Source organism: Ascaphus truei, chromosome 2 (assembly GCF_040206685.1).
Source record: "Ascaphus truei isolate aAscTru1 chromosome 2, aAscTru1.hap1, whole genome shotgun sequence".
NCBI classification, from domain to species: domain Eukaryota; kingdom Metazoa; phylum Chordata; class Amphibia; order Anura; family Ascaphidae; genus Ascaphus; species Ascaphus truei.
The window spans coordinates 338,677,200-338,684,163 of record NC_134484.1 but is presented as its reverse complement, the minus strand read 5'-3'; the positions used below and the strand labels follow the sequence as shown (position 1 = coordinate 338,684,163).

General features: G+C 40.3%; 1 long non-coding RNA gene across 1 annotated transcript; it reads right to left on the bottom strand.

Annotated features, from left to right (window-relative positions):
- Positions 1-807: 807 nt before the first annotated feature.
- Positions 808-4,582, bottom strand: LOC142488709 (uncharacterized). Its single transcript, XR_012799602.1, has 4 exons — positions 4,488-4,582; positions 4,108-4,273; positions 3,412-3,543; positions 808-2,895 (listed from the first exon to the last, which is right to left on the bottom strand). It is a non-coding gene; the product is annotated as an uncharacterized LOC142488709 (long non-coding RNA).
- Between the last annotated feature and the right edge of the window lie 2,382 nt (positions 4,583-6,964).

The following is a 6,964-nucleotide window of genomic DNA, read 5'->3' as shown; positions in this document are numbered from 1 at the left end:
GAAGAAGTCCGACCCATCGGATGAAACGCGTAGGGGTTCCTGTGCGCTCAGACCTGTGAAGGAGTCCGTTTCCATGCGGACGCTCTGCCGTGACATCAGCTGTGCTGTCATCGCGTCCTCCCGCCCACACGCTTTGTGTTGCTGCTGACTACCACGGGACCAGAGGATCCTTCCCCTATTACTGGATATCTGAAGGAACCGGTCCGTGACGTCAGACGCCGCCCGAATGCGGAAGTAGAGGACGTGCTGTAGCTGATTGGCATCAACCCAAGTGCGTCTGAACCCTGAGTGGTTAAACTGCTTTTATTTGATCTGGAGCATACTTCCTACTCATAACCACCGTACCACCACCTTTGTCGGCTGCTTTAATCACTACATTTTTGTCCTCAGCTAATTTATTTAGGGCCTCAATTTCTTTCTGTGTAACATTATTCTTACCTTTAGAATTTAGGACTAATTTTTCAAAATCATTATTGATGAGACTATAGATGGTATCTACAAAATTACCCTTATCGTGTCGTGGGAAAAAAGTAGACTGATTTTTTTAGTGTTGTGTGGCAAAAATTAGATTCTAAAGCAATAGCTTTAGGTGCACTAATTGTGTCTATTTTGGGTAAATCGAAATATCTTTAAAAAAAAATGCCTTTTCAAAGCATGTGAGTGTATTGGAGCTCCTTGCTCGAGTATTTTATATTAATTAAAACTGTGTTGCACTATATTTTTTCTTCTTTTTCCCCCACATATGCTGCCTACATCGGTTGAGATTCCATGTGATTTTTCCACCCTGGAGAGGAAGTTTTTTGCGCTTTATGTCCTCCCCAGATCCTCTGCATTTCACCCTGCAGTCGTTAGGTGTTATGGCAAATCTAGAATGTGTGTCGATTCTGCTTTACCAACTATATTTATTTCCTCATTAAATAGTTGTTTGCGGGTTGTGTCATCATAAAGAATAGGAAATATGAGGTTTAAAACAAATAAGAGCACCAGAAAATCTTTAGATGGATTCGCAGGTACAATGCATATGAAGTATAAGCACAACTCAAAAAGATAACAGAACATGAAATAAGGTTAACGTTCGTCACCAAGCTTAACATAACTTCTTCACCAAACACCAAAAGGAGACTTATGAAACATACATTATCTGCTGCACATACTAGTAATCTACACGGACGGGTAGCTCACCAACATTTCTACATTATTTTAGACAAACAAAACATAGTTGCCATCTGTGAGATTCTGAAAAATGGTGATTTATGTATAATTCCAGGGGTAGACAAACTGCAGGAAAACGTCACATTGAAAAATGTCTTACAAGAAAGGCAAACTAAAGAATAGACAGACTGAATTATTACACAGAACAGTTAAAAGATCACTTACAATGTTTATTTTTCAAGATATTTTTAACTTGTGTTCAATGACATACCCAGATAACAAAACATGAACATTGAAAATGTTGATAAAAATGCAATTTTATGTGTGTGTTTTTTTTTTAAAACTTGTAAAATGGTTTCATATTGATTTCAAATGTACATCAACTTTATTAATGCAATTATATTGTGGATTATTCTACAGGGAAAGACCACAAAGTTGTTGCACATTCTAGAAATCCACATGTTAACTACCTCAGTGGAATAATCTTCAATAGGAGCTAGCTGTCTAAACTTTAATATGTTAGCCCAGGGGTGCACAAAGTTTTTGACCTGCGCCCCCCCTCACCCACGACCCGGCGTCAAATGACTCAGCGGATCACGTGACCCCGCAGCACCATTTGACGCCGCGTCACCGAAGACCCGGCTGGTAGCTGGTAAGGGATGTTACAGAGACCTCAAGCCTCCCCCGGCATTTCATTGAAATGCCTTGGGGAGGGCGCGGGGCCTCTGTAACCGCTGTGCGCCCCCCAGTTTGCGCCCCCCAGTATTAGCCTACCGAACATGTACAATAAATCACAGGCACTCAGTGTTTATTAAATGTATATACTTTACTTACACTACCACTGTTTTTATCCACTAAAGGCCTTTTTTCAAAGTGAAAGCAACTCTGAAAAGGTCCTTGACAAGCCCCAATGCTGTTGGTGGGACGGCTCAAAATTGATATTCTATACTTATATTGGATGTCTTATTTTGTACATATACGGATTTGTGTTGAGCACGACACCAGTTGCTCTCAGAGTAGCTAATATTTTACAATTTATATGGTGTGCACTACTTTGGATTCCGGTGAGTGGCCATTCAGAACGGAGAACATACATACACACATATATATCTTGAAATCACTGTGTCTAACTGATGTTTGAAAATAAGCCATCCCAAAATGAATTCCAGATGACGGAAAGAAGAAGAAAGATCAGATGCCCAGGTACCCGTCACTAACTGTATACAAATAATTCATTGCTATTTCAGGGCTCTCAGAATAATAGCTGAATGCACTTGTTTTACATCTCACACACACTACCAACATTTGTGCTTTATTGTATTACTAGAAGGCAGCTGTGTTGTAACAGTGTGTGGCCCTGTTACAATTCCTATGCGTTCAGCATAGAAAAAAACTAAAGGGCAAAAGCCCAATCAACCATATCAAATTTGGTTGTCGAGATACATACGACACTGGGATCTAATTATTTTTCAAGTTGCGAGTCAGCAAAGTTTTCTACATATTATGGCAGGCATCTTACTGATGTCTTCAGTGCATGATGTAATATTACTGTATTATCTGTTGCAGTACCTACAGTTGACAGATTATAATATACATATCTGTCAATATATTCTGCTTCCACAGCTGTAACGTACACATTGAAAACAAAATATCGGATGCCCACACCAGGAAACATTGTTAGCAGTTTTCACATTTTTTTACTTCTTTTAGGATAGTATTCTCAAGGCGCAATTTTTCTGCCTCCTGAAAAACAAAAAAAAGTTTATGTTAAATGAAATTTAGTTAAGAATTACTACAAGTTGTTACCAGCAGAATACCTGAAATACAGTACATAGGGCTCCAATTTACACCTTCAGGGAAATAAGTTAGATTACACATGTGAATACAATGGTCATACCTCAGTAAGTTTAACATTGTCTTTCTTAAGTTTCACAAGGTATTGAATCTTCTGGTTTGGGTTTTGATGGCCATCACAGATCAATTGATCAATAGGTATGTACTTTGGTTTACTGGGGATTTAGACAGTGCCTTTATGGTATATATAGAGTTCTGTGTCACTCCTCCAGTTGTACCTGTACACTTATCTGTATTATACTACATTGAGCCTCATACAGCTTATTATATGCTCTAATGACCAGATGCATGGTGATTGAGACTTCAATCAAGTTATTTCCACATACAGCTGAGCCCTGAGGATTGGGATCATATCCCATATACACAACATAAGTTAGATTACACATGTGAATACAATGGTCATACCTCAGTAAGTTTAACATTGTCTTTCTTAAGTTTCACAAGGTATTGAATCTTCTGGTTTGGGTTTTGATGGCCAAGTAATTTTCCATTCTCTTCCGCAAGAAATGCAACTTGCTTCTTTAACAAATCCAGCTCCTGCAAATCGACGCACACAAAGTCAGCTACAGAAGATAATTCATCCATTAAAAAAAGCATGTATCCCAATATTCAGAGCAGCAGTCATTAAACACAGAGCATGGAACCAAACAAAGGCTGTGGTGTCATTGTCCAGCAGTTTGGTTTAGGCGGTTGCTGCATGAAGACGATACATATTCAGCCCGTTTCGTGTTGTGTAAACTGTAAATGTTTTATTCTACTCTATTATAACGTTTATATTCAAATACATGCACCTTGAACAATCAGGATGTATTTAAATGGATTTTTAGTTATTGTAAGGCCTGTCTGCATTTTTTTGCTAACTCACCAAAGACAAGAAATAAATGCAAAGTTTGAACTATGTACCCTCAGCTTATGAAAAAACATATATGTTTCGACATGTGCGGCAATCAATACTCAAAAAGTTGAGTATTTTATGCTTGTCAAAAGAAAAAAACTGCTTATAAACTGCAGGCCATCGAGTTCTGTACACTTTGCATAGCCCACGCTGACCAGTTTTGATCAACAAGTAGTCGTGCAAACCTAAAAGTGGTTACTAATTACCGTAAACATTTTATCCATTTCTTCAAAGGCTTCTTCTAGTTTTGATCTGCATTCCTCTTTTTCTTGGAAGGCCTTCGATTCTAAAGCTCTTGTCCGTTCAATTTCTTCGTTCGTCTCTATGAGGGATTTCTCTGTATTTTTAAGGGTGTTTCTTGTCTCTTCTAACCTGTGGGAAAAGAAAATTAGTAACTACTATACGATTGTTAACACATGCACCAAACATTGTTATCCATGTACTGAGGATCCGAATACACTTATGTCTACGATATGAGAGCTAGACACCTATAATCGAGTGATATATATAGATCTCTCTCTATATAGAGATATGAATAAGCAATTCCCATAATCATTGCTGACAATTATTACATTGGCAAACTTACTCTGCCACCACTTTCAGCAGGTTTTCTGCAGCTTTACCCTGTGAAGAAAAGAAACAAAAAGTGCTTTATAAAAACACTGCAATGAGAAGTCCGATTCACATACAGTAACCACTGCAAGGATCACTAGGCATAGATGGGGAGTAAAATGACAATGACAAAATTAAAGTGCACCATTACAGTCATTCGAGAATTGCTTTGATCAAATATAATAAAACCAAAATGTTAACTGCAAATTTCTTCAGCACTTTCTCCATTGAAGAGCACAAAGCAGCGAAGTACAGTATACTTCAGAGTATGGGTGAAGGGAACAGTGAAGTCTCTCGTGCTCTTTAGAAGTGTGTGTCAGTTGCTACTTGTCTGAGGAGCTCGCAAGCTACAAAGTCCTCACTATATTACTGAGCCCGCAGGAAACTGCAATATAGGTTAAATCAGTATCCCACCAGCTGCCACCAGTTTTTTAAAAGCTTGACACGATGACACCAACTTTTATCAACACATTTATATTTCTGGGTACTTGATTGAACAGAACAAGTTGCAAAATAAATTGTGATTTATTTCCTTAATAGACAAACACACGACATCTGCAGAATACACTTGAAAACAACACTTACGGGAATCAGGAAATGAAAGAAATTGTCCTTTGAAACAAAAGAAATTGTCTTCTGCTTGCAAGCGAAAGAAATACAGCCTAGGTTTTAAAAGTCCTGTGGTTATGTGGTTATTAACCCCTTCACTCCTGGACTGGTTGCTGCTGTACTGGAACAAAGTCTTGCATCTTTACATCATGGATTAAAATTCAGGAATCACACTGGGAATAATTGGGAATCCACAGTTATAGACTGCCCAAAGCTATCTTCAACATGTGGATCCAATCCCCTCGTGGGAACAAAAAAAACCACGAATAGCCAAGTGACCCACAGTTCATAAGACCGGTCAAAAGGGCTGTCCGGTGGGCAGGGCACATGGGTCAGGTTGATGCCCAGGCCCCTTAGCATACCTGGGCTACACCCATAACTTGGGGCCACTGTGTCTGGTCTCTGCCTCAAAGGTGTCACTAGCCTGACATCTGCTGTGCATCAGTATGCCAGTATTGTATACATTATGGGTCTCTGGGTCTTTTCATAATTGACACTCTTTTAGACAGGGGGACTCTAAATCTGTGAGAGCCCTTTGAGGCTTCTGCCATAAAAATAACTACAGCCCTTTGAGGCTTGGTCATAAAAATACCGAAGCTCATTCACCCATATCACAGCTGTATGTCCAAGTAATTCCTGCTTGGACTTACAAAAAAATACCTCCTGCCTTACATTTAAGATCTGCCATCATGTGTCGGTTAGAGGGTATGGCAAGCAATGCATCTTGTCTTTTACCCTCGCAGACAGGGAATGGCCTGCAAATGGGGAATAAAAATAGCGGGGACAGGGCAACAACAGTAATGCATGTCAAATCAGGTATTAACCCTTTCCTCCCCGTCACAATTGCACAAACAAATGGATTTAATGGGGGAAGGACACACTCACATTCTCCCAAATATGGTTTATGTCATATGTTCTAACACCCTCCTACCGGAGTTCACCCCACGCAGAGGCGGAGGCTTCACAGACATCGATGTCGCTGGATCAGTGGGTCCCTTTTGCTTTTCGGCCAACCCCGGGTGCTTGAGCACCTGCGCAGGCACCAACTATAACACTTTCAGTTACTGTGGGCAGCGCTGTCTCACACATTGGGTGGGTTGGCTCCTGTGGACACCAGAGAGGTTGGCTGCCCTGGGGCACCTCAGTACTTTGGGGAGATCTCATCAGGGGTGGCCACTATGGTTGGAGGTCACGGTGGGGCTACGGCCGTTCGATGCCTATATTGTATGTGGATTAGTAATATACATAGTTTTACCTGTGATTAGAAAACTGTTACTAAATACAAGTGTGTGATCTTATCACATTGGGGCCTGTGAAGGGGTTATCCGACACTGTCAGGATCACTCACACGTGGAGGCGCTGTCACCAGACGGATCAGGTACACCCCGAGCTCCCAGCTGCAGAGGTTCAGGCCTCCTGTGAGCCACAGGTAAAGCACCACACACTCAGTAGCCGCCATATCTCCCATAGGGTGGGGGAAACAGCGCTACATATATAAATATATATAAAATCAAATATCTCTTGGCATCCTGCTTTAAAATGTTAAGTGGCCCGTACCTACCTACAAACATATTTTCCTTGCGAGGAGTGAGGCTTGTGAAGGCCAAAGAATAAGATGTGTACTGACATACAGAAAGTGGAAGAAATGAATTTCAAAGTAAGCTGATCTCTATAGTCTTCTGAAGATCTACATACTAATACACAAAAAATGGACACATACAAAAGCAGTAACAATAAGTGGGAAGTGTGTGGGTAAGGTGCAGGATTTGTATATTAAATGCCTCTACACGGAGGAAGCACAACAAATAGGTAGGCCTTTAAAATTGAGTTATACATGTGTTG